Source organism: Oncorhynchus mykiss, chromosome Y (assembly GCF_013265735.2).
Source record: "Oncorhynchus mykiss isolate Arlee chromosome Y, USDA_OmykA_1.1, whole genome shotgun sequence".
NCBI classification, from domain to species: Eukaryota; Metazoa; Chordata; class Actinopteri; order Salmoniformes; family Salmonidae; genus Oncorhynchus; species Oncorhynchus mykiss.
The window spans coordinates 42,993,460-43,021,399 of NC_048593.1; positions in this window are offsets into that span (position 1 = coordinate 42,993,460).

The window sequence follows — 27,940 nt, forward strand, 5'->3', positions numbered from 1 at the left end:
CAGCAGGTCAGGCTTGGTCCTGTTTGTGGGTGAGTCCCAGAAAGAGGGCCAATTATCTACAAATTCTATCTTTTGGGAGGGGCAGAAAACAGTTTTCAACCAGCGATTGAGTTGTGAGACTCTGCTGTAGAGCTCATCACTCCCCCTAACTGGGAGGGGGCCAGAGACAATTACTCGATGCCGACACATCTTTCTAGCTGATTTACACGCAGAAGCTATGTTGCGCTTGGTGATCTCTGACTGTTTCATCCTAACATCGTTGGTGCCGACGTGGATAACAATATCTCTATACTCTCTACACTCGCCAGTTTTAGCTTTAGCCAGCACCATCTTCAGATTAGCCTTAACGTCGGTAGCCCTGCCCCCCGGTAAACAGTGTATGATCGCTGGATGATTCTCAAGTCTAATACTGCGGGTAACGGAGTCGCCAATGACTAGAGTTTTCAATTTGTCAGAGCTAATGGTGGGAAGCTTCGGCGTCTCAGACCCCGTAACGGGAGGAGTAGAGACCAGAGAAGACTCGGCCTCTGACTCCGACCCGCTGCTTAATGGGGAAAACCGGTTGAAAGTTTCTGTCGGCTGAATGAGCGACACCGGTTGAGCGTTCCTACAGCATTTCCTTCCAGAAACCGTGAGAAAGTTGTCCGGCTGCGGGGACTGTGCCAGGGGATTTATACTACTATCTGTACTTACTGGTGGCACAGACGCTGTTTCATCCTTTCCTACACTGAAATTACCCTTGCCTAGCGATTGCGTCTGAAGCTGGGCTTGTAGCACAGCTATCCTCGCCGTAAGGCGAGTACAGCGACTGCAATTAGAAGGCATCATGTTAATGTTACTACTTAGCTTCGGCTGTTGGAGGTCCTGACGAACCGTGTCCAGATAAAGCGTCCGGAGTGAAAAAGTTGAGTAGGAAAAAACTAAAATATAAACGGTAATTAAAAAGTAAAAACCGTAAATTTGTCAGGTAGCAAAACAGGTTGGCAACAAAACGCACAGCAACTCAAAAACAAGTCTTTGTATCTTTGTAGTATCTTTGTAGTGACTGGGTGATACACCATACAAAGTGTAATGAATAACTTTACCATGCTCCAAGGGATATTCAATGTCTGCTTTTTGATTTGTACCCATCTACCAGTAGGTGCCCTTCTTTGCAAGGCATTGGAAAACCTCCCTGGTCTTTGTTCAAAAATAAAAAATCTGGTTAAATTAAAACACTATTTTTGCACACTGAGTCCATTCAACTTGTTAAGCTTTTTTTTTTTTTTATCCCTGAACATATTTAGGCTTGCAATTACAAAGCGTTTGAATATTTATTGACTCGAGACGTTAAAAATGTCTAAAATCATAATACGCAATTTAATCCATTTTTTTTTAAAGTCAAGGGGTGTATTTGTGGTTTATTATGGATCCCCATTAGTTCCTGCCAAGGCAGCAGCTACTCTTCCTGGGGTTTATTATGGATCCCCATTAGTTCCTGCCAAGGCAGCAGCTACTCTTCCTGGGGTTTATTATGGATCCCCATTAGTTCCTGCCATGGCAGCAGCTACTTTTCCTGGGGTTTATTATGGATCCCCATTAGTTCCTGCCAAGGCAGCAGCTACTCTTCCTGGTGTTTATTATGGATCCCCATTAGTTCCTGCCATGGCAGCAGCTACTCTTCCTGGGGTTTATTATGGATCCCCATTAGTTCCTGTCAAGGCAGCAGCTACTCTTCCTGGGGTTTATTATGGATCCCCATTAGTTCCTGTCAAGGCAGCAGCTACTCTTCCTGGGGTTTATTATGGATCCCCATTAGTTCCTGCCATGGCAGCAGCTACTCTTCCTGGGGTTTATTATGGATCCCCATTAGTTCCTGTCAAGGCAGCAGCTACTCTTCCTGGGGTTTATTATGGATCCCCATTAGTTCCTACCAAGGCAGCAGCTACTCTTCCTGGGGTTTATTATGGATCCCCATTAGTTCCTGTCAAGGCAGCAGCTACTCTTCCTGGGGTTTATTATGGATCCCCATTAGTTCCTGTCAAGGCAGCAGCTACTCTTCCTGGGGTTTATTATGGATCCCCATTAGTTCCTGCCAAGGCAGCAGCTACTCTTCCTGGGGTTTATTATGGATCCCCATTAGTTCCTGCCATGGCAGCAGCTACTCTTCCTGGGGTTTATTATGGATCCCCATTAGTTCCTGCCAAGGCAGCAGCTACACTTCCTGGGGTTTATTATGGATCCCCATTAGTTCCTGTCAAGAAAGCAGCTACTCTTCCTGGGGTTTATTATGGATCCCCATTAGTTCCTGTCAAGGCAGCAGCTACTCTTCCTGGGGTTTATTATGGATCCCCATTAGTTCCTGTCAAGGCAGCAGCTACTCTTCCTGGGGTTTATTATGGATCCCCATTAGTTCCTGCCATGGCAGCAGCTACTCTTCCTGGGGTTTATTATGGATCCCCATTAGTTCCTGTCAAGGCAGCAGCTACTCTTCCTGGGGTTTATTATGGATCCCCATTAGTTCCTACCAAGGCAGCAGCTACTCTTCCTGGGGTTTATTATGGATCCCCATTAGTTCCTGTCAAGGCAGCAGCTACTCTTCCTGGGGTTTATTATGGATCCCCATTAGTTCCTGTCAAGGCAGCAGCTACTCTTCCTGGGGTTTATTATGGATCCCCATTAGTTCCTGCCATGGCAGCAGCTACTCTTCCTGGGGTTTATTATGGATCCCCATTAGTTCCTGCCAAGGCAGCAGCTACACTTCCTGGGGTTTATTATGGATCCCCATTAGTTCCTGTCAAGAAAGCAGCTACTCTTCCTGGGGTTTATTATGGATCCCCATTAGTTCCTGTCAAGGCAGCAGCTACTCTTCCTGGGGTTTATTATGGATCCCCATTAGTTCCTGTCAAGGCAGCAGCTACTCTTCCTGGGGTTTATTATGGATCCCCATTAGTTCCTGCCAAGGCAGCAGCTACTCTTCCTGGGGTTTATTATGGATCCCCATTAGTTCCTATCAAGGCAGCACCTACTCTTCCTGGGGTTTATTATGGATCCCCATTAGTTCCTGTCAAGGCAGCAGCTACTCTTCCTGGGGTTTATTATGGATCCCCATTAGTTCCTGCCAAGGCAGCAGCTACTCTTCCTGGGGTTTATTATGGATCCCCATTAGTTCCTGTCAAGGCAGCGGCTACTCTTCCTGGGGTTTATTATGGATCCCCATTAGTTCCTGTCAAGGCAGCAGCTACTCTTCCTGGGGTTTATTATGGATCCCCATTAGTTCCTGCCATGGCAGCAGCTACTCTTCCTGGGGTTTATTATGGATCCCCATTAGTTCCTGTCAAGGCAGCAGCTACTCTTCCTGGGGTTTATTATGGATCCCCATTAGTTCCTGCCATGGCAGCAGCTACTCTTCCTGGGGTTTATTATGGATCCCCATTAGTTCCTGCCAAGGCAGCAGCTACACTTCCTGGGGTTTATTATGGATCGTCATTAGTTCCTGCCAAAGCAGCAGCTACTCTTCCTGGGGTTTATTATGTATCCCTGTTAGTTCCAGTTTATACAATTTAAAAATATTATGTCACATTGGTAACAATGATTCAGGAGACAGGCGGAGAGGAATGCGTAATAGTTTTTATTCCACCTTTATTTAACCAGATGAGGCCAGTCGAGAACAAGTTCTCATTTACAACTGCGACCTGGCCAAGATGAACTACGGCGTGCCGTGCAAGGACACGGGGACGAAGACCAAACAAAAACACAGGGTTGAACCCCAAACAAAAGAGCGAGGAGAACAAATAACACTACGGGACGAGACCCGTAATCATCGGTGCAATCCACAATGGCACGAAAGCCCAAAAAACACACAGCGCAGGTACTCACACGCACCAACGAACATTGTAACAATAAACGACGGCGCCGTGGTGAACAAAAGGGCACGTATGTACAAGTACAATCAGCGGGAATAGGGGACAAAGTGGGTCGTGAGGAAAGTTCCAGAAGGATCCGTGAAACATTACAAAACATTCACCGATTTCACAACACACACTGTGTGCCCTCAGGCCCCTACTCCACCACTACCACATATCTACAGTAGTAAATCTAAGTACTGAGTGTATGTATAGTGCGTATGTTATCGTGTGTGTGTTATCGTGTGTGTGTGTTATCGTGTGTGTGTGTGTTTGTGTGTGTTTGTGTGTGTGTGTTTGTGTGTGTGTGTTTGTGTGTGATTGTGTGTGTGTGTGTGTGTGTGTGGGTGTGTGATTGTGTGTGTGTGGGTGATTGTGTGTGTGTGTGTGTGTGGGTGTGTGATTGTGTGTGTGTGGGTGTTTGTGTGTGTGTGTGGGTGTGTGATTGTGTGTGTGTGTGTTTTATGTACGTGTGTGCATGGGCTTGCAGGATAGGAATTCATAGAACCGGTCTTAAGTGATGGTTGCTGAGATGAGATGAGAAAGACAGACAGAGAGGAAGTCAGGAGTGCAGCACACTGTAGGTACAGACAGAGAGCATCATGTATAAATAGCCTGTAGTGTGATGGAGATGGATGTTTGAGAGAGAGAGAGAGAGAGAGAGAGAGAGAGAGAGAGAGAGAGAGAGAGAGAGAGAGAGAGAGAGAGAGAGAGAGAGAGAGAGAGAGAGAGAGAGAGAGAGAGAGAGAGAGAGAGAGAGACAGAGAGAGACAGAGAGAGACAGAGAGACAGAGAGGAGTCATGGAGACTAGAGGGAATGTGGAGGGGTGGAGAGAGGAGAAGAAATGAATAATACAATATAATGCCAGTCGGTGGCACGACTGTGTAAGAATGTTTCAGGAGAATGGTTACCTGTGTTGGTGAGGCAGGAGAATGGTTACCTGTGTTGGTGAGGCAGGAAAATGGTTATGGTTACCTGTGTTGGTGAGGCAGGAGAATGGTTACCTGTGTTGGTGAGGCAGGAGAATGGTTACCTGTGTTGGTGAGGCAGGAGAATGGTTATGGTTACCTGTGTTGGTGAGGCAGGAGAATGGTTACCTGTGTTGGTGAGGCCTGTGTTGGTGAGACCTATGTTGGTGAGGCAGGAGAATGGTTACCTGTGTTGGTGAGGCAGGAGAATGGTTACCTGTGTTGGTGAGGCAGGAGAATGGTTACCTGTGTTGGTGAGGCAGGAGAATGGTTATCTGTGTTGGTGAGGCAGGAGAATGGTTACCTGTGTTGGTGAGGCAGGAGAATGGTTACCTGTGTTGGTGAGGCCTGTGTTGGTGAGACCTGTGTTGGTGAGGCAGGAGAATGGTTACCTGTGTTGGTGAGACAGGAGAATGGTTACCTGTGTTGGTGAGGCAGGAGAATGGTTACCTGTGTTGGTGAGGCCTGTGTTGGTGAGACCTGTGTTTGTGAGGCAGAAGAATGGTTACCTGTGTTGGCGAGGCAGGATAATGGTTACCTGTGTTGGTGAGGCAGGAGAGTGGTTACCTGTGTTGGTGAGGCAGGAGAGTGGTTACCTGTGTTGGTGAGGCAGGAGAGTGGTTACCTGTGTTGGTGAGGCAGGAGAATGGTTACCTGTGTTGGTGAGGCCTGTGTTGGTGAGACCTGTGTTTGTGAGACCTGTGTTTGTGAGGCAGGAGAATGGTTACCTGTGTTGGTGAGGCAGGAGAATGGTTACCTGTGTTGGTGAGACCTGTGTTTGTGAGACCTGTGTTTGTGAGGCAGGAGAATGGTTACCTGTGTTGGTGAGGCAGGAGAATGGTTACCTGTGTTGGTGAGGCCTGTGTTGGTGAGACCTGTGTTTGTGAGGCAGGAGAGTGGTTACCTGTGTTGGTGAGGCAGGAGAATGGTTACCTGTGTTGGTGAGGCCTGTGTTGGTGAGACCTGTGTTGGTGAGGCAAGAGAGGAGGTGTATCTGAGAAGTCGTCAGTGTATCTGAGAAGTCGTCAGTGTATCTGATAAGTCGTCAGTGTATCTGATAAGTCGTCTGTGTATCTGATAAGTCTTCTGTGTATCTGATAAGTCGTCTGTGTATCTGATAAGTCGTTGATGAGCCAGGAACAGCTTGACCACTGTCTGATGAGCCAGGAACAGCTTGACCCCTGTCTGATGAGCCAGGAACAGCTTGACCACTGTCTGATGAGCCAGGAACAGCTTGACCCCTGTCTGATGAGCCAGGAACAGCTTGACCCCTGTCTGTGTGTCTGATAAGTCCTCGGTGTATCTGATAAGTCGTCAGTGTGTCTGATAAGTCATCAGTGTGTCTGATAAGTCGTCAGTGTGTCTGATAAGTCGTCAGTGTGTCTGATAAGTCGTCGGTGTGTCTGATAAGTCGACGGTGTATCTGATAAGTCCTCTTTGTATCAGATAAGTCCTCGGTGTATCTGATAAGTCATCGGTGTATCTGATAAGTCGACGGTGTATCTGATAAGTCGACGGTGTATCTGATAAGTCCTCGGTGTATCGGATAAGTCCTCGGTGTATCTGATAGTCCTCGGTGTATCTGATAAGTCCTCGGTGTATTTGAACCTCCAGTAAACAACCTTTCCCTCTTTAGCTCGTCTGAACATCTCTGAGTTTCAGTGTTCAGAGCATTTCTTCAGGGCGTTGTCATCATAACCTGTTTTACACTCATAGTGGAGTTTCATATCATAACCTATATATAGGTTAGTTAGTCATAGTGGTTGGGTTTTCATGTGGAAGATGTTGCGTGTGTGGTTTCATATCACAACCTGTAACTATCTGGGAAATTAATCCTACTGTGTCGTCATCCTTTCATACATCCTACAGTGTCATCATGGTTTCATACATCCTACGGTGTCGTCATGGTTTCATACATCCAACTGTGTCGTCATGGTTTCATACATCCTACGGTGTCGTCATGGTTTCATACATCCAAGTGTGTCGTCATGGTTTCATACATCCTACCGTGTTGTCATGGTTTCATACATCATACCGTGTCGTCATGGTTTCATACATCCTACAGTGTCGTCATGGTTTCATACATCCTTCGGTGTCGTCATGGTTTCATACATCCAACTGTGTCGTCATGGTTTCATACATCCTACCGTGTTGTCATGGTTTCATACATCATACCGTGTCGTCATGGTTTCATACATCCTACCGTGTCGTCATGGTTTCATACATCCTACCGTGTCATCATACTGCTTATCTGGAAGTGGGAGGTACTGTATATCCCAGAAGTAGAAAAAATACTTGAATAGCTGAGGCTGCTTGTTATTTTTTTAAATACTTAAAAAAATATATTTCTTTTTCGAACCTTTATTTAACTAGGCAAGTCAGTTAAGAACGCTGTTTGATGAGCCAGGAACAGCTTGACCACTGTTGGATGAGCCAGGAACAGCTTAACCCCTGTTTGATGAGCCAGGAACAGCTTGACCCCTGTCTGATTAGCCAGGAACAGCTTGACACCTGTCTGATGAGCCAGGAACAGCTTGACCCCTGTCTGATGAGCCAGGAACAGCTTGGCCACTGTCTGATGAGCCAGGAACAGCTTGACCCCTGTCTGATGAGCCAGGAACAGCTTGACCACTGTCTGATGAGCCAGGAACAGCTTGACCACTGTCTGATGAGCCAGGATCAGCTTGACCCCTGTCTGATGAGCCAGGAACAGCTTGACCACTGTCTGATGAGCCAGGAACAGCTTGACCCCTGTCTGATGAGCCAGGAACAGCTTGACCCCTGTCTGATGTGCCAGGAACAGCTTGACCACTGTCTGATGAGCCAGGAACAGCTTGGCCCCTGTCTGATGAGCCAGGAACAGCTTGACCACTGTCTGATGAGCCAGGAACAGCGTGACCCCTGTCTGATGAGCCAGTAACAGCTTGGCCACTGTCTGATGAGCCAGGAACAGCTTGACGTCGTCAGTGTATCTGATAAGTCGTCAGTGTGTCTGATAAGTCGTCAGTGTATCTCGGCGGTGTATCTGATAAGTCCTCGTTGTATCTGATAAGTCGTCAGTGTATCTCGTCAGTGTGTCTGATAAGTCGTCAGTGTATCTGATAAGTCGTCTGTGTATCTGATAAGTTGATAGTGTATCTGAGAAGTCGTCAGAGTATCTAATAAGTTGTCAGTGTATCTGATAAGTCGTCAGTGTATCTCGACGGTGTATCTGATAAGTCCTCGGTGTATCTAATAAGTCGTCAGTGTATCTGATAAGTCCTCGGTGTATCTGATAAGTCGTCAGTGGGTCTGATAAGTCCTCGGTGTATCTGATAAGTCGTCAGTGTGTCTGATAAGTCATCAGTGTGTCTGATAAGTCGTCGGTGTATCTGATAAGTCCTCGGTGTATCTGATAAGTCGTCGGTGTTTCTGATAAGTCGTCAGTGTATCTGAGAAGTCGTCAGTGTATCTGAGAAGTCGTCAGTGTATCTCGTCAGTGTATCTGATAAGTCCTCGGTGCATCTGATAAGTCGTCGGTGTATCTGATAAGTCGTCGGTGTTTCTGATAAGTCGTCAGTGTATCTGATAAGTCGTCTGTGTATCTGATAAGTCGTCAGTGTATCTGATAAGTCGTCAGTGTATCTGAGAAGTCGGCAGTGTATCTGAGAAGTCGTCAGTGTATCTCGTCAGTGTATCTGATAAGTCCTCGGTGTATCTGATAAGTCCTCGGTGTATCTGATAAGTCGTCGGTGTATCTGATAAGTCGACGGTGTATCTGATAAGTCCTCGGTGTATCTGATAAGTCCTCGGTGTATCTGATAAGTCGTCGGTGTATCTGATAAGTCGTCGGTGTATCTGATAAGTCCTCGGTGTATCTGATAAGTCGTGTGTGTATCTGATAAGTCGTCAGTGTGTCTGATAAGTCGTCTGTGTGTCTGATAAGTCATCAGTGTATCTGATAAGTCGTCAGTGTATCTGATAAGTCCTCGGTGTATCTGATAAGTCATCAGTGTATGTCGTCAGTGTGTCTGATAAGTCTTCAGTGTATCTGATAAGTCGTCTGTGTATCTGATAAGTCCTCTGTGTATCTGATAAGTCGTCTGTCTATCTGATAAGTCGTCAGTGCATCTGATAAGTCATCGGTGTATCTGATAAGTCGTCGGTGAATCTGATAAGTCGTCGGTGTATCTGATAAGTCGTCGGTGTATCTGATAAGTCGTCAGTGTATCTGATAAGTCGTCAGTGTATCTGAGAAGTCGTCAGTGTATCTGAGAAGTCGTCAGTGTATCTCGTCAGTGTATCTGATAAGTCCTCGGTGTATCTGATAAGTCCTCGGTGTATCTGATAAGTCGTCAGTGCATCTAATAAGTCATCGGTGTATCTGATAAGTCCTCGGTGTATCTGATAAGTCGTCAGTGCATCTAATAAGTCGTCGGTGTATCTGATAAGTCGACGGTGTATCTGATAAGTCGTCTGTGTATCTGATAAGTCGTCAGTGCATCTAATAAGTCATCGGTGTATCTGATAAGTCCTCGGTGTATCTGATAAGTCGTCAGCGTGTCTGATAAGTCCTCGGTGTATCTGATAAGTCGTCAGTGTGTCTGATAAGTCGTCAGTGTGTCTGATAAGTCGTCAGTGTGTCTGATAAGTCGTCGGTGTGTCTGATAAGTCGTCGGTGTGTCTGATAAGTCGTCGGTGTGTCTGATAAGTCCTCGGTGTATCTGATAAGTCCTCGGTGTATCTGATAAGTCGACGGTGTATCTGATAAGTCCTCGGTGTATCGAATAAGTCCTCGGTGTATCTGATAAGTCCTCGGTGTATCTGAGAAGTCGTCAGTGTATCTGAGAAGTCGTCAGTGTATCTCGTCAGTGTATCTGATAAGTCATTGGTGTATCTGATAAGTCCTCGGTGTATCGAATAAGTCCTCGGTGTATCTGATAAGTCCTCGGTGTATCTGAGAAGTCGTCTGTGTATCTGATAAGTCGTCAGTGCATCTGATAAGTCATAGGTGTATCTGATAAGTCGTCGGTGTATCTGATAAGTCGTCGGTGTATCTGATAAGTCCTCGGTGTATCTGATAAGTCCTCGGTGTATCTGATAAGTCGTCAGTGCATCTAATAAGTCGTCGGTGTATCTGATAAGTTGTCTGTGTATCTGATAAGTCGTCAGTGCATCTAATAAGTCATCGGTGTATCTGATAAGTACTCGGTGTATCTGATAAGTCGTCAGCGTGTCTGATAAGTCCTCTGTGTATCTGATAAGTCGTCAGTGTGTCTGATAAGTCATAGGTGTATCTGATAAGTCGTCGGTGTATCTGATAAGTCGTCTGTGTATCTGATAAGTCGTCAGTGCATCTGATAAGTCATAGGTGTATCTGATAAGTCGTCGGTGTATCTGATAAGTCCTCGGTGTATCTGATAAGTCGTCAGTGCATCTAATTAGTCATCGGTGTATCTGATAAGTCCTCGGTGTATCTGATAAGTCGTCAGTGCATCTAATAAGTCGTCGGTGTATCTGATAAGTCGTCTGTGTATCTGATAAGTCGTCAGTGCATCTAATAAGTCATCGGTGTATCTGATAAGTACTCGGTGTATCTGATAAGTCGTCAGCGTGTCTGATAAGTCCTCTGTGTATCTGATAAGTCGTCAGTGTGTCTGATAAGTCGTCAGTGTGTCTGATAAGTCGTCAGTGTGTCTGATAAGTCGTCGGTGTGTCTGATAAGTCGTCGGTGTGTCTGATAAGTCCTCGGTGTATCTGATAAGTCGTCGGTGTATCTGATAAGTCGACGGTGTATCTGATAAGTCCTCGGTGTATCGAATAAGTCCTCGGTGTATCTGATAAGTCCTCGGTGTATCTGAGAAGTCGTCAGTGCATCTAATAAGTCATCGGTGTATCTGATAAGTCGTCAGTGTGTCTGATAAGTCATCAGTGTGTCTGATAAGTCGTCAGTGTGTCTGATAAGTCGTCAGTGTGTCTGATAAGTCGTCGGTGTGTCTGATAAGTCGACGGTGTATCTGATAAGTCCTCTTTGTATCAGATAAGTCCTCGGTGTATCTGATAAGTCATCGGTGTATCTGATAAGTCGACGGTGTATCTGATAAGTCGACGGTGTATCTGATAAGTCCTCGGTGTATCGGATAAGTCCTCGGTGTATCTGATAGTCCTCGGTGTATCTGATAAGTCCTCGGTGTATTTGAACCTCCAGTAAACAACCTTTCCCTCTTTAGCTCGTCTGAACATCTCTGAGTTTCAGTGTTCAGAGCATTTCTTCAGGGCGTTGTCATCATAACCTGTTTTACACTCATAGTGGAGTTTCATATCATAACCTATATATAGGTTAGTTAGTCATAGTGGTTGGGTTTTCATGTGGAAGATGTTGCGTGTGTGGTTTCATATCACAACCTGTAACTATCTGGGAAATTAATCCTACTGTGTCGTCATCCTTTCATACATCCTACAGTGTCATCATGGTTTCATACATCCTACGGTGTCGTCATGGTTTCATACATCCAACTGTGTCGTCATGGTTTCATACATCCTACGGTGTCGTCATGGTTTCATACATCCAAGTGTGTCGTCATGGTTTCATACATCCTACCGTGTTGTCATGGTTTCATACATCATACCGTGTCGTCATGGTTTCATACATCCTACAGTGTCGTCATGGTTTCATACATCCTTCGGTGTCGTCATGGTTTCATACATCCAACTGTGTCGTCATGGTTTCATACATCCTACCGTGTTGTCATGGTTTCATACATCATACCGTGTCGTCATGGTTTCATACATCCTACCGTGTCGTCATGGTTTCATACATCCTACCGTGTCATCATACTGCTTATCTGGAAGTGGGAGGTACTGTATATCCCAGAAGTAGAAAAAATACTTGAATAGCTGAGGCTGCTTGTTATTTTTTTAAATACTTAAAAAAATATATTTCTTTTTCGAACCTTTATTTAACTAGGCAAGTCAGTTAAGAACGCTGTTTGATGAGCCAGGAACAGCTTGACCACTGTTGGATGAGCCAGGAACAGCTTAACCCCTGTTTGATGAGCCAGGAACAGCTTGACCCCTGTCTGATTAGCCAGGAACAGCTTGACACCTGTCTGATGAGCCAGGAACAGCTTGACCCCTGTCTGATGAGCCAGGAACAGCTTGGCCACTGTCTGATGAGCCAGGAACAGCTTGACCCCTGTCTGATGAGCCAGGAACAGCTTGACCACTGTCTGATGAGCCAGGAACAGCTTGACCACTGTCTGATGAGCCAGGATCAGCTTGACCCCTGTCTGATGAGCCAGGAACAGCTTGACCACTGTCTGATGAGCCAGGAACAGCTTGACCCCTGTCTGATGAGCCAGGAACAGCTTGACCCCTGTCTGATGTGCCAGGAACAGCTTGACCACTGTCTGATGAGCCAGGAACAGCTTGGCCCCTGTCTGATGAGCCAGGAACAGCTTGACCACTGTCTGATGAGCCAGGAACAGCGTGACCCCTGTCTGATGAGCCAGTAACAGCTTGGCCACTGTCTGATGAGCCAGGAACAGCTTGACGTCGTCAGTGTATCTGATAAGTCGTCAGTGTGTCTGATAAGTCGTCAGTGTATCTCGGCGGTGTATCTGATAAGTCCTCGTTGTATCTGATAAGTCGTCAGTGTATCTCGTCAGTGTGTCTGATAAGTCGTCAGTGTATCTGATAAGTCGTCTGTGTATCTGATAAGTTGATAGTGTATCTGAGAAGTCGTCAGAGTATCTAATAAGTTGTCAGTGTATCTGATAAGTCGTCAGTGTATCTCGACGGTGTATCTGATAAGTCCTCGGTGTATCTAATAAGTCGTCAGTGTATCTGATAAGTCCTCGGTGTATCTGATAAGTCGTCAGTGGGTCTGATAAGTCCTCGGTGTATCTGATAAGTCGTCAGTGTGTCTGATAAGTCATCAGTGTGTCTGATAAGTCGTCGGTGTATCTGATAAGTCCTCGGTGTATCTGATAAGTCGTCGGTGTTTCTGATAAGTCGTCAGTGTATCTGAGAAGTCGTCAGTGTATCTGAGAAGTCGTCAGTGTATCTCGTCAGTGTATCTGATAAGTCCTCGGTGCATCTGATAAGTCGTCGGTGTATCTGATAAGTCGTCGGTGTTTCTGATAAGTCGTCAGTGTATCTGATAAGTCGTCTGTGTATCTGATAAGTCGTCAGTGTATCTGATAAGTCGTCAGTGTATCTGAGAAGTCGTCAGTGTATCTGAGAAGTCGTCAGTGTATCTCGTCAGTGTATCTGATAAGTCCTCGGTGTATCTGATAAGTCCTCGGTGTATCTGATAAGTCGTCGGTGTATCTGATAAGTCGACGGTGTATCTGATAAGTCCTCGGTGTATCTGATAAGTCCTCGGTGTATCTGATAAGTCGTCGGTGTATCTGATAAGTCGTCGGTGTATCTGATAAGTCCTCGGTGTATCTGATAAGTCGTGTGTGTATCTGATAAGTCGTCAGTGTGTCTGATAAGTCGTCTGTGTGTCTGATAAGTCATCAGTGTATCTGATAAGTCGTCAGTGTATCTGATAAGTCCTCGGTGTATCTGATAAGTCATCAGTGTATGTCGTCAGTGTGTCTGATAAGTCTTCAGTGTATCTGATAAGTCGTCTGTGTATCTGATAAGTCCTCTGTGTATCTGATAAGTCGTCTGTCTATCTGATAAGTCGTCAGTGCATCTGATAAGTCATCGGTGTATCTGATAAGTCGTCGGTGAATCTGATAAGTCGTCGGTGTATCTGATAAGTCGTCGGTGTATCTGATAAGTCGTCAGTGTATCTGATAAGTCGTCAGTGTATCTGAGAAGTCGTCAGTGTATCTGAGAAGTCGTCAGTGTATCTCGTCAGTGTATCTGATAAGTCCTCGGTGTATCTGATAAGTCCTCGGTGTATCTGATAAGTCGTCAGTGCATCTAATAAGTCATCGGTGTATCTGATAAGTCCTCGGTGTATCTGATAAGTCGTCAGTGCATCTAATAAGTCGTCGGTGTATCTGATAAGTCGACGGTGTATCTGATAAGTCGTCTGTGTATCTGATAAGTCGTCAGTGCATCTAATAAGTCATCGGTGTATCTGATAAGTCCTCGGTGTATCTGATAAGTCGTCAGCGTGTCTGATAAGTCCTCGGTGTATCTGATAAGTCGTCAGTGTGTCTGATAAGTCGTCAGTGTGTCTGATAAGTCGTCAGTGTGTCTGATAAGTCGTCGGTGTGTCTGATAAGTCGTCGGTGTGTCTGATAAGTCGTCGGTGTGTCTGATAAGTCCTCGGTGTATCTGATAAGTCCTCGGTGTATCTGATAAGTCGACGGTGTATCTGATAAGTCCTCGGTGTATCGAATAAGTCCTCGGTGTATCTGATAAGTCCTCGGTGTATCTGAGAAGTCGTCAGTGTATCTGAGAAGTCGTCAGTGTATCTCGTCAGTGTATCTGATAAGTCATTGGTGTATCTGATAAGTCCTCGGTGTATCGAATAAGTCCTCGGTGTATCTGATAAGTCCTCGGTGTATCTGAGAAGTCGTCTGTGTATCTGATAAGTCGTCAGTGCATCTGATAAGTCATAGGTGTATCTGATAAGTCGTCGGTGTATCTGATAAGTCGTCGGTGTATCTGATAAGTCCTCGGTGTATCTGATAAGTCCTCGGTGTATCTGATAAGTCGTCAGTGCATCTAATAAGTCGTCGGTGTATCTGATAAGTTGTCTGTGTATCTGATAAGTCGTCAGTGCATCTAATAAGTCATCGGTGTATCTGATAAGTACTCGGTGTATCTGATAAGTCGTCAGCGTGTCTGATAAGTCCTCTGTGTATCTGATAAGTCGTCAGTGTGTCTGATAAGTCATAGGTGTATCTGATAAGTCGTCGGTGTATCTGATAAGTCGTCTGTGTATCTGATAAGTCGTCAGTGCATCTGATAAGTCATAGGTGTATCTGATAAGTCGTCGGTGTATCTGATAAGTCCTCGGTGTATCTGATAAGTCGTCAGTGCATCTAATTAGTCATCGGTGTATCTGATAAGTCCTCGGTGTATCTGATAAGTCGTCAGTGCATCTAATAAGTCGTCGGTGTATCTGATAAGTCGTCTGTGTATCTGATAAGTCGTCAGTGCATCTAATAAGTCATCGGTGTATCTGATAAGTACTCGGTGTATCTGATAAGTCGTCAGCGTGTCTGATAAGTCCTCTGTGTATCTGATAAGTCGTCAGTGTGTCTGATAAGTCGTCAGTGTGTCTGATAAGTCGTCAGTGTGTCTGATAAGTCGTCGGTGTGTCTGATAAGTCGTCGGTGTGTCTGATAAGTCGTCGGTGTGTCTGATAAGTCCTCGGTGTATCTGATAAGTCGTCGGTGTATCTGATAAGTCGACGGTGTATCTGATAAGTCCTCGGTGTATCGAATAAGTCCTCGGTGTATCTGATAAGTCCTCGGTGTATCTGAGAAGTCGTCAGTGCATCTAATAAGTCATCGGTGTATCTGATAAGTCCTCGGTGTATCTGATAAGTCGTCAGCGTGTCTGATAAGTCCTCGGTGTATCTGATAAGTCGTCAGTGTGTCTGATAAGTCGTCAGTGTGTCTGATAAGTCGTCAGTGTGTCTGATAAGTCGTCGGTGTGTCTGATAAGTCGTCGGTGTGTCTGATAAGTCCTCGGTGTATCTGATAAGTCCTCGGTGTATCTGATAAGTCAACGGTGTATCTGATAAGTCCTCGGTGTATCGAATAAGTCCTCGGTGTATCTGATAAGTCCTCGGTGTATCTGAGAAGTCGTCAGTGTATCTGAGAAGTCGTCAGTGTATCTCGTCAGTGTATCTGATAAGTCATCGGTGTATCTGATAAGTCCTCGGTGTATCGAATAAGTCCTCGGTGTATCTGATAAGTCCTCGGTGTATCTGAGAAGTCGTCTGTGTATCTGATAAGTCGTCAGTGCATCTGATAAGTCATAGGTGTATCTGATAAGTCGTCGGTGTATCTGATAAGTTGTCGGTGTATCTGATAAGTCGTCAGTGTATCTGATAAGTCCTCGGTGTATCTGATAAGTCATCAGTGTATGTCGTCAGTGTGTCTGATAAGTCTTCAGTGTATCTGATAAGTTGTCTGTGTATCTGATAAGTCCTCTGTGTATCTGATAAGTCTTCTGTGTATCTGATAAGTCGTCAGTGCATCTGATAAGTCATCGGTGTATCTGATAAGTCGTCGGTGAATCTGATAAGTCGTTGGTGTATCTGATAAGTCCTCGGTGTATCTGATAAGTCCTCGGTGTATCTGATAAGTCGTCAGTGCATCTAATAAGTCATCGGTGTATCTGATAAGTCCTCGGTGTATCTGATAAGTCGTCAGTGCATCTAATAAGTCGTCGGTGTATCTGATAAGTCGACGGTGTATCTGATAAGTCGTCTGTGTATCTGATAAGTCGTCAGTGCATCTAATAAGTCATCGGTGTATCTGATAAGTCCTCGGTGTATCTGATAAGTCGTCAGCGTGTCTGATAAGTCCTCGGTGTATCTGATAAGTCGTCAGTGTGTCTGATAAGTCGTCAGTGTGTCTGATAAGTCGTCAGTGTGTCTGATAAGTCGTCGGTGTGTCTGATAAGTCGTCGGTGTGTCTGATAAGTCCTCGGTGTATCTGATAAGTCCTCGGTGTATCTGATAAGTCGACGGTGTATCTGATAAGTCCTCGGTGTATCGAATAAGTCCTCTGTGTATCTGATAAGTCCTCGGTGTATCTGAGAAGTCGTCAGTGTATCTGAGAAGTCGTCAGTGTATCTCGTCAGTGTATCTGATAAGTCATCGGTGTATCTGATAAGTCCTCGGTGTATCGAATAAGTCCTCGGTGTATCTGATAAGTCCTCGGTGTATCTGAGAAGTCGTCTGTGTATCTGATAAGTCGTCAGTGCATCTGATAAGTCATAGGTGTATCTGATAAGTCGTCGGTGTATCTGATAAGTCGTCGGTGTATCTGATAAGTCGTCAGTGTATCTGATAAGTCCTCGGTGTATCTGATAAGTCGTCAGTGCATCTAATAAGTCGTCGGTGTATCTGATAAGTTGTCTGTGTATCTGATAAGTCGTCAGTGCATCTAATAAGTCATCGGTGTATCTGATAAGTACTCGGTGTATCTGATAAGTCGTCAGCGTGTCTGATAAGTCCTCTGTGTATCTGATAAGTCGTCAGTGTGTCTGATAAGTCATAGGTGTATCTGATAAGTCGTCGGTGTATCTGATAAGTCGTCTGTGTATCTGATAAGTCGTCAGTGCATCTGATAAGTCATAGGTGTATCTGATAAGTCGTCGGTGTATCTGATAAGTCCTCGGTGTATCTGATAAGTCGTCAGTGCATCTAATTAGTCATCGGTGTATCTGATAAGTCCTCGGTGTATCTGATAAGTCGTCAGTGCATCTAATAAGTCGTCGGTGTATCTGATAAGTCGTCTGTGTATCTGATAAGTCGTCAGTGCATCTAATAAGTCATCGGTGTATCTGATAAGTACTCGGTGTATCTGATAAGTCGTCAGCGTGTCTGATAAGTCCTCTGTGTATCTGATAAGTCGTCAGTGTGTCTGAGAAGTCGTCAGTGTGTCTGATAAGTCGTCAGTGTATCTGATAAGTCATCGGTGTATCTGATAAGTCCTCGGTGTATCCGATAAGTCCTCGGTGAATCTGATAAGTCGTCGGTGTATCTGATAAGTCGACGGTGTATCTGATAAGTCGTCGGTGTATCTGATAAGTCGTCGGTGTATCTGATAAGTCGTCAGTGCATCTGATAAGTCCTCGTGTATCTGATAAGTCGTCGGTGTATCTGATAAGTCGACGGTGTATCTGATAAGTCCTCGGTGTATCTGATAAGTCCTCGGTGTATCTGATAAGTCGTCGGTGTATCTGATAAGTCGTCGGTGTATCTGATAAGTCCTCGGTGTATCTGATAAGTCGTCTGTGTATCTGATAAGTCGTCAGTGTGTCTGATAAGTCGTCTGTGTGTCTGATAAGTCATCAGTGTATCTGATAAGTCGTCAGTGTATCTGATAAGTCCTCGGTGTATCTGATAAGTCATCAGTGTATGTCGTCAGTGTGTCTGATAAGTCTTCAGTGTATCTGATAAGTCGTCTGTGTATCTGATAAGTCCTCTGTGTATCTGATAAGTCGTCTGTGTATCTGATAAGTCGTCAGTGCATCTGATAAGTCATCGGTGTATCTGATAAGTCGTCGGTGAATCTGATAAGTCGTCGGTGTATCTGATAAGTCGTCAGTGTATCTGAGAAGTCGTCAGTGTATCTGAGAAGTCGTCAGTGTATCTCGTCAGTGTATCTGATAAGTCCTCGGTGTATCTGATAAGTCCTCGGTGTATCTGATAAGTCGTCAGTGCATCTAATAAGTCATCGGTGTATCTAATAAGTCCTCGGTGTATCTGATAAGTCGTCAGTGCATCTAATAAGTCGTCGGTGTATCTGATAAGTCGACGGTGTATCTGATAAGTCGTCTGTGTATCTGATAAGTTGTCAGTGCATCTAATAAGTCATCGGTGTATCTGATAAGTCCTCGGTGTATCTGATAAGTCGTCAGCGTGGCTGATAAGTCCTCGGTGTATCTGATAAGTCGTCAGTGTGTCTGATAAGTCGTCAGTGTGTCTGATAAGTCGTCAGTGTGTCTGATAAGTCGTCGGTGTGTCTGATAAGTCGTCGGTGTGTCTGATAAGTCCTCGGTGTATCTGATAAGTCCTCGGTGCATCTGATAAGTCGACGGTGTATCTGATAAGTCCTCGGTGTATCGAATAAGTCCTCGGTGTATCTGATAAGTCCTCGGTGTATCTGAGAAGTCGTCAGTGTATCTGAGAAGTCGTCAGTGTATCTCGTCAGTGTATCTGATAAGTCATCGGTGTATCTGATAAGTCCTCGGTGTATCGAATAAGTCCTCGGTGTATCTGATAAGTCCTCGGTGTATCTGAGAAGTCGTCTGTGTATCTGATAAGTCGTCAGTGCATCTGATAAGTCATAGGTGTATCTGATAAGTCGTCGGTGTATCTGATAAGTCGTCAGTGTATCTGATAAGTCCTCAGTGTATCTGATAAGTCATCAGTGTATGTCGTCAGTGTGTCTGATAAGTCTTCAGTGTATCTGATAAGTCCTCGGTGTATCTGATAAGTCCTCGGTGTATCTGATAAGTCGTCAGTGCATCTAATAAGTCATCGGTGTATCTGATAAGTCCTCGGTGTATCTGATAAGTCGTCAGTGCATCTAATAAGTCGTCGGTGTATCTGATAAGTCGACGGTGTATCTGATAAGTCGTCTGTGTATCTGATAAGTCGTCAGTGCATCTAATAAGTCATCGGTGTATCTGATAAGTCCTCGGTGTATCTGATAAGTCGTCAGCGTGTCTGATAAGTCCTCGGTGTATCTGATAAGTCGTCAGTGTGTCTGATAAGTCGTCAGTGTGTCTGATAAGTCGTCAGTGTGTCTGATAAGTCGTCGGTGTGTCTGATAAGTCGTCGGTGTGTCTGATAAGTCCTCGGTGTATCTGATAAGTCCTCGGTGTATCTGATAAGTCGACGGTGTATCTGATAAGTCCTCGGTGTATCGAATAAGTCCTTGGTGTATCTGATAAGTCCTCGGTGTATCTGAGAAGTCGTCAGTGTATCTGAGAAGTCGTCAGTGTATCTCGTCAGTGTATCTGATAAGTCATCGGTGTATCTGATAAGTCCTCGGTGTATCGAATAAGTCCTCGGTGTATCTGATAAGTCCTCGGTGTATCTGAGAAGTCGTCTGTGTATCTGATAAGTCGTCAGTGCATCTGATAAGTCATAGGTGTATCTGATAAGTCGTCGGTGTATCTGATAAGTCGTCAGTGTATCTGATAAGTCCTCGGTGTATCTGATAAGTCGTCAGTGCATCTAATAAGTCGTCGGTGTATCTGATAAGTTGTCTGTGTATCTGATAAGTCGTCAGTGTATCTGAGAAGTCGTCAGTGTATCTCGTCAGTGTATCTGATAAGTCATCGGTGTATCTGATAAGTCCTCGGTGTATCGAATAAGTCCTCGGTGTATCTGATAAGTCCTCGGTGTATCTGAGAAGTCGTCTGTGTATCTGATAAGTCGTCAGTGCATCTGATAAGTCGTCGGTGAATCTGATAAGTCGTCGGTGTATCTGATAAGTCGTCAGTGTATCTGAGAAGTCGTCAGTGTATCTCGTCAGTGTATCTGATAAGTCCTCGGTGTATCTGATAAGTCCTCGGTGTATCTGATAAGTCGTCAGTGCATCTAATAAGTCATCGGTGTATCTGATAAGTCCTCGGTGTATCTGATAAGTCGTCAGTGCATCTAATAAGTCGTCGGTGTATCTGATAAGTCGACGGTGTATCTGATAAGTCGTCTGTGTATCTGATAAGTTGTCAGTGCATCTAATAAGTCATCGGTGTATCTGATAAGTCCTCGGTGTATCTGATAAGTCGTCAGCGTGGCTGATAAGTCCTCGGTGTATCTGATAAGTCGTCAGTGTGTCTGATAAGTCGTCAGTGTGTCTGATAAGTCGTCAGTGTGTCTGATAAGTCGTCGGTGTGTCTGATAAGTCCTCGGTGTGTCTGATAAGTCCTCGGTGTATCTGATAAGTCCTCGGTGTATCTGATAAGTCGACGGTGTATCTGATAAGTCCTCGGTGTATCGAATAAGTCCTCGGTGTATCTGATAAGTCCTCGGTGTATCTGAGAAGTCGTCAGTGTATCTGAGAAGTCGTCAGTGTATCTCGTCAGTGTATCTGATAAGTCATCGGTGTATCTGATAAGTCCTCGGTGTATCGAATAAGTCCTCGGTGTATCTGATAAGTCCTCGGTGTATCTGAGAAGTCGTCTGTGTATCTGATAAGTCGTCAGTGCATCTGATAAGTCATAGGTGTATCTGATAAGTCGTCGGTGTATCTGATAAGTCGTCGGTGTATCTGATAAGTCGTCAGTGTATCTGATAAGTCCTCGGTGTATCTGATAAGTCATCAGTGTATGTCGTCAGTGTGTCTGATAAGTCTTCAGTGTATCTGATAAGTCGTCTGTGTATCTGATAAGTCCTCGGTGTATCTGATAAGTCCTCGGTGTATCTGATAAGTCGTCAGTGCATCTAATAAGTCATCGGTGTATCTGATAAGTCCTCGGTGTATCTGATAAGTCGTCAGTGCATCTAATAAGTCGTCGGTGTATCTGATAAGTCGACGGTGTATCTGATAAGTCGTCTGTGTATCTGATAAGTTGTCAGTGCATCTAATAAGTCATCGGTGTATCTGATAAGTCCTCGGTGTATCTGATAAGTCGTCAGCGTGGCTGATAAGTCCTCGGTGTATCTGATAAGTCGTCAGTGTGTCTGATAAGTCGTCAGTGTGTCTGATAAGTCGTCAGTGTGTCTGATAAGTCGTCGGTGTGTCTGATAAGTCCTCGGTGTGTCTGATAAGTCCTCGGTGTATCTGATAAGTCCTCGGTGTATCTGATAAGTCGACGGTGTATCTGATAAGTCCTCGGTGTATCGAATAAGTCCTCGGTGTATCTGATAAGTCCTCGGTGTATCTGAGAAGTCGTCAGTGTATCTGAGAAGTCGTCAGTGTATCTCGTCAGTGTATCTGATAAGTCATCGGTGTATCTGATAAGTCCTCGGTGTATCGAATAAGTCCTCGGTGTATCTGATAAGTCCTCGGTGTATCTGAGAAGTCGTCTGTGTATCTGATAAGTCGTCAGTGCATCTGATAAGTCATAGGTGTATCTGATAAGTCGTCGGTGTATCTGATAAGTCGTCGGTGTATCTGATAAGTCGTCAGTGTATCTGATAAGTCCTCGGTGTATCTGATAAGTCATCAGTGTATGTCGTCAGTGTGTCTGATAAGTCTTCAGTGTATCTGATAAGTCGTCTGTGTATCTGATAAGTCCTCGGTGTATCTGATAAGTCCTCGGTGTATCTGATAAGTCGTCAGTGCATCTGATAAGTCATAGGTGTATCTGATAAGTCGTCGGTGTATCTGATAAGTCGTCAGTGTATCTGATAAGTCCTCAGTGTATCTGATAAGTCATCAGTGTATGTCGTCAGTGTGTCTGATAAGTCTTCAGTGTATCTGATAAGTCGTCTGTGTATCTGATAAGTCCTCTGTGTATCTGATAAGTCGTCTGTGTATCTGATAAGTCGTCAGTGCATCTGATAAGTCATCGGTGTATCTGATAAGTCGTCGGTGAATCTGATAAGTCGTCAGTGTATCTGATAAGTCCTCGGTGTATCTGATAAGTCCTCGGTGTATCTGATAAGTCGTCAGTGCATCTAATAAGTCATCGGTGTATCTGATAAGTCCTCGGTGTATCTGATAAGTCGTCAGTGCATCTAATAAGTCGTCGGTGTATCTGATAAGTCGACGGTGTATCTGATAAGTCGTCTGTGTATCTGATAAGTCGTCAGTGCATCTAATAAGTCATCGGTGTATCTGATAAGTCCTCGGTGTATCTGATAAGTCGTCAGCGTGTCTGATAAGTCCTCGGTGTATCTGATAAGTCGTCAGTGTGTCTGATAAGTCGTCAGTGTGTCTGATAAGTCGTCAGTGTGTCTGATAAGTCGTCGGTGTGTCTGATAAGTCGTCGGTGTGTCTGATAAGTCCTCGGTGTATCTGATAAGTCCTCGGTGTATCTGATAAGTCGACGGTGTATCTGATAAGTCCTCGGTGTATCGAATAAGTCCTTGGTGTATCTGATAAGTCCTCGGTGTATCTGAGAAGTCGTCAGTGTATCTGAGAAGTCGTCAGTGTATCTCGTCAGTGTATCTGATAAGTCATCGGTGTATCTGATAAGTCCTCGGTGTATCGAATAAGTCCTCGGTGTATCTGATAAGTCCTCGGTGTATCTGAGAAGTCGTCTGTGTATCTGATAAGTCGTCAGTGCATCTGATAAGTCATAGGTGTATCTGATAAGTCGTCGGTGTATCTGATAAGTCGTCAGTGTATCTGATAAGTCCTCGGTGTATCTGATAAGTCGTCAGTGCATCTAATAAGTCGTCGGTGTATCTGATAAGTTGTCTGTGTATCTGATAAGTCGTCAGTGTATCTGAGAAGTCGTCAGTGTATCTCGTCAGTGTATCTGATAAGTCATCGGTGTATCTGATAAGTCCTCGGTGTATCGAATAAGTCCTCGGTGTATCTGATAAGTCCTCGGTGTATCTGAGAAGTCGTCTGTGTATCTGATAAGTCGTCAGTGCATCTGATAAGTCGTCGGTGAATCTGATAAGTCGTCGGTGTATCTGATAAGTCGTCAGTGTATCTGAGAAGTCGTCAGTGTATCTCGTCAGTGTATCTGATAAGTCCTCGGTGTATCTGATAAGTCCTCGGTGTATCTGATAAGTCGTCAGTGCATCTAATAAGTCATCGGTGTATCTGATAAGTCCTCGGTGTATCTGATAAGTCGTCAGTGCATCTAATAAGTCGTCGGTGTATCTGATAAGTCGACGGTGTATCTGATAAGTCGTCTGTGTATCTGATAAGTTGTCAGTGCATCTAATAAGTCATCGGTGTATCTGATAAGTCCTCGGTGTATCTGATAAGTCGTCAGCGTGGCTGATAAGTCCTCGGTGTATCTGATAAGTCGTCAGTGTGTCTGATAAGTCGTCAGTGTGTCTGATAAGTCGTCAGTGTGTCTGATAAGTCGTCGGTGTGTCTGATAAGTCCTCGGTGTGTCTGATAAGTCCTCGGTGTATCTGATAAGTCCTCGGTGTATCTGATAAGTCGACGGTGTATCTGATAAGTCCTCGGTGTATCGAATAAGTCCTCGGTGTATCTGATAAGTCCTCGGTGTATCTGAGAAGTCGTCAGTGTATCTGAGAAGTCGTCAGTGTATCTCGTCAGTGTATCTGATAAGTCATCGGTGTATCTGATAAGTCCTCGGTGTATCGAATAAGTCCTCGGTGTATCTGATAAGTCCTCGGTGTATCTGAGAAGTCGTCTGTGTATCTGATAAGTCGTCAGTGCATCTGATAAGTCATAGGTGTATCTGATAAGTCGTCGGTGTATCTGATAAGTCGTCGGTGTATCTGATAAGTCGTCAGTGTATCTGATAAGTCCTCGGTGTATCTGATAAGTCATCAGTGTATGTCGTCAGTGTGTCTGATAAGTCTTCAGTGTATCTGATAAGTCGTCTGTGTATCTGATAAGTCCTCGGTGTATCTGATAAGTCCTCGGTGTATCTGATAAGTCGTCAGTGCATCTAATAAGTCATCGGTGTATCTGATAAGTCCTCGGTGTATCTGATAAGTCGTCAGTGCATCTAATAAGTCGTCGGTGTATCTGATAAGTCGACGGTGTATCTGATAAGTCGTCTGTGTATCTGATAAGTTGTCAGTGCATCTAATAAGTCATCGGTGTATCTGATAAGTCCTCGGTGTATCTGATAAGTCGTCAGCGTGGCTGATAAGTCCTCGGTGTATCTGATAAGTCGTCAGTGTGTCTGATAAGTCGTCAGTGTGTCTGATAAGTCGTCAGTGTGTCTGATAAGTCGTCGGTGTGTCTGATAAGTCCTCGGTGTGTCTGATAAGTCCTCGGTGTATCTGATAAGTCCTCGGTGTATCTGATAAGTCGACGGTGTATCTGATAAGTCCTCGGTGTATCGAATAAGTCCTCGGTGTATCTGATAAGTCCTCGGTGTATCTGAGAAGTCGTCAGTGTATCTGAGAAGTCGTCAGTGTATCTCGTCAGTGTATCTGATAAGTCATCGGTGTATCTGATAAGTCCTCGGTGTATCGAATAAGTCCTCGGTGTATCTGATAAGTCCTCGGTGTATCTGAGAAGTCGTCTGTGTATCTGATAAGTCGTCAGTGCATCTGATAAGTCATAGGTGTATCTGATAAGTCGTCGGTGTATCTGATAAGTCGTCGGTGTATCTGATAAGTCGTCAGTGTATCTGATAAGTCCTCGGTGTATCTGATAAGTCCTCGGTGTATCTGATAAGTCGTCAGTGCATCTAATAAGTCATCGGTGTATCTGATAAGTCCTCGGTGTATCTGATAAGTCGTCAGTGCATCTAATAAGTCGTCGGTGTATCTGATAAGTCGACGGTGTATCTGATAAGTCGTCTGTGTATCTGATAAGTCGTCAGTGCATCTAATAAGTCATCGGTGTATCTGATAAGTCCTCGGTGTATCTGATAAGTCGTCAGCGTGTCTGATAAGTCCTCGGTGTATCTGATAAGTCGTCAGTGTGTCTGATAAGTCGTCAGTGTGTCTGATAAGTCGTCAGTGTGTCTGATAAGTCGTCGGTGTGTCTGATAAGTCGTCGGTGTGTCTGATAAGTCCTCGGTGTATCTGATAAGTCCTCGGTGTATCTGATAAGTCGACGGTGTATCTGATAAGTCCTCGGTGTATCGAATAAGTCCTTGGTGTATCTGATAAGTCCTCGGTGTATCTGAGAAGTCGTCAGTGTATCTGAGAAGTCGTCAGTGTATCTCGTCAGTGTATCTGATAAGTCATCGGTGTATCTGAGAAGTCGTCTGTGTATCTGATAAGTCGTCAGTGCATCTGATAAGTCATAGGTGTATCTGATAAGTCGTCGGTGTATCTGATAAGTCGTCAGTGTATCTGATAAGTCCTCGGTGTATCTGATAAGTCGTCAGTGCATCTAATAAGTCGTCGGTGTATCTGATAAGTTGTCTGTGTATCTGATAAGTCGTCAGTGCATCTAATAAGTCATCGGTGTATCTGATAAGTACTCGGTGTATCTGATAAGTCGTCAGCGTGTCTGATAAGTCCTCTGTGTATCTGATAAGTCGTCAGTGTGTCTGATAAGTCATAGGTGTATCTGATAAGTCGTCTGTGTATCTGATAAGTCGTCAGTGCATCTGATAAGTCATAGGTGTATCTGATAAGTCGTCGGTGTATCTGATAAGTCCTCGGTGTATCTGATAAGTCGTCAGTGCATCTAATTAGTCATCGGTGTATCTGATAAGTCCTCGGTGTATCTGATAAGTCGTCAGTGCATCTAATAAGTCGTCGGTGTATCTGATAAGTCGTCTTTGTATCTGATAAGTCGTCAGTGCATCTAATAAGTCATCGGTGTATCTGATAAGTACTCGGTGTATCTGATAAGTCGTCAGCGTGTCTGATAAGTCCTCTGTGTATCTGATAAGTCGTCAGTGTGTCTGATAAGTCGTCAGTGTGTCTGATAAGTCGTCGGTGTGTCTGATAAGTCGTCGGTGTGTCTGATAAGTCGTCGGTGTGTCTGATAAGTCCTCGGTGTATCTGATAAGTCGTCGGTGTATCTGATAAGTCCTCGGTGTATCGAATAAGTCCTCGGTGTATCTGATAAGTCCTCGGTGTATCTGAGAAGTCGTCAGTGTATCTGAGAAGTCGTCAGTGTATCTCGTCAGTGTATCTGATAAGTCATCGGTGTATCTGATAAGTCCTCGGTGTATCGAATAAGTCCTCGGTGTATCTGATAAGTCCTCGGTGTATCTGAGAAGTCGTCTGTGTATCTGATAAGTCGTCAGTGTATCTGAGAAGTCGTCAGTGTATCTCGTCAGTGTATCTGATAAGTCCTCGGTGTATCTGATAAGTCCTCGGTGTATCTGATAAGTCGTCAGTGCATCTAATAAGTCATCGGTGTATCTGATAAGTCCTCGGTGTATCTGATAAGTCGTCAGTGCATCTAATAAGTCGTCGGTGTATCTGATAAGTCGACGGTGTATCTGATAAGTCGTCTGTGTATCTGATAAGTTGTCAGTGCATCTAATAAGTCATCGGTGTATCTGATAAGTCCTCGGTGTATCTGATAAGTCGTCAGCGTGGCTGATAAGTCCTCGGTGTATCTGATAAGTCGTCAGTGTGTCTGATAAGTCGTCAGTGTGTCTGATAAGTCGTCAGTGTGTCTGATAAGTCGTCGGTGTGTCTGATAAGTCCTCGGTGTGTCTGATAAGTCCTCGGTGTATCTGATAAGTCCTCGGTGTATCTGATAAGTCGACGGTGTATCTGATAAGTCCTCGGTGTATCGAATAAGTCCTCGGTGTATCTGATAAGTCCTCGGTGTATCTGAGAAGTCGTCAGTGTATCTGAGAAGTCGTCAGTGTATCTCGTCAGTGTATCTGATAAGTCATCGGTGTATCTGATAAGTCCTCGGTGTATCGAATAAGTCCTCGGTGTATCTGATAAGTCCTCGGTGTATCTGAGAAGTCGTCTGTGTATCTGATAAGTCGTCAGTGCATCTGATAAGTCATAGGTGTATCTGATAAGTCGTCGGTGTATCTGATAAGTCGTCGGTGTATCTGATAAGTCGTCAGTGTATCTGATAAGTCCTCGGTGTATCTGATAAGTCATCAGTGTATGTCGTCAGTGTGTCTGATAAGTCTTCAGTGTATCTGATAAGTCGTCTGTGTATCTGATAAGTCCTCGGTGTATCTGATAAGTCCTCGGTGTATCTGATAAGTCGTCAGTGCATCTAATAAGTCATCGGTGTATCTGATAAGTCCTCGGTGTATCTGATAAGTCGTCAGTGCATCTAATAAGTCGTCGGTGTATCTGATAAGTCGACGGTGTATCTGATAAGTCGTCTGTGTATCTGATAAGTTGTCAGTGCATCTAATAAGTCATCGGTGTATCTGATAAGTCCTCGGTGTATCTGATAAGTCGTCAGCGTGGCTGATAAGTCCTCGGTGTATCTGATAAGTCGTCAGTGTGTCTGATAAGTCGTCAGTGTGTCTGATAAGTCGTCAGTGTGTCTGATAAGTCGTCGGTGTGTCTGATAAGTCCTCGGTGTGTCTGATAAGTCCTCGGTGTATCTGATAAGTCCTCGGTGTATCTGATAAGTCGACGGTGTATCTGATAAGTCCTCGGTGTATCGAATAAGTCCTCGGTGTATCTGATAAGTCCTCGGTGTATCTGAGAAGTCGTCAGTGTATCTGAGAAGTCGTCAGTGTATCTCGTCAGTGTATCTGATAAGTCATCGGTGTATCTGATAAGTCCTCGGTGTATCGAATAAGTCCTCGGTGTATCTGATAAGTCCTCGGTGTATCTGAGAAGTCGTCTGTGTATCTGATAAGTCGTCAGTGCATCTGATAAGTCATAGGTGTATCTGATAAGTCGTCGGTGTATCTGATAAGTCGTCGGTGTATCTGATAAG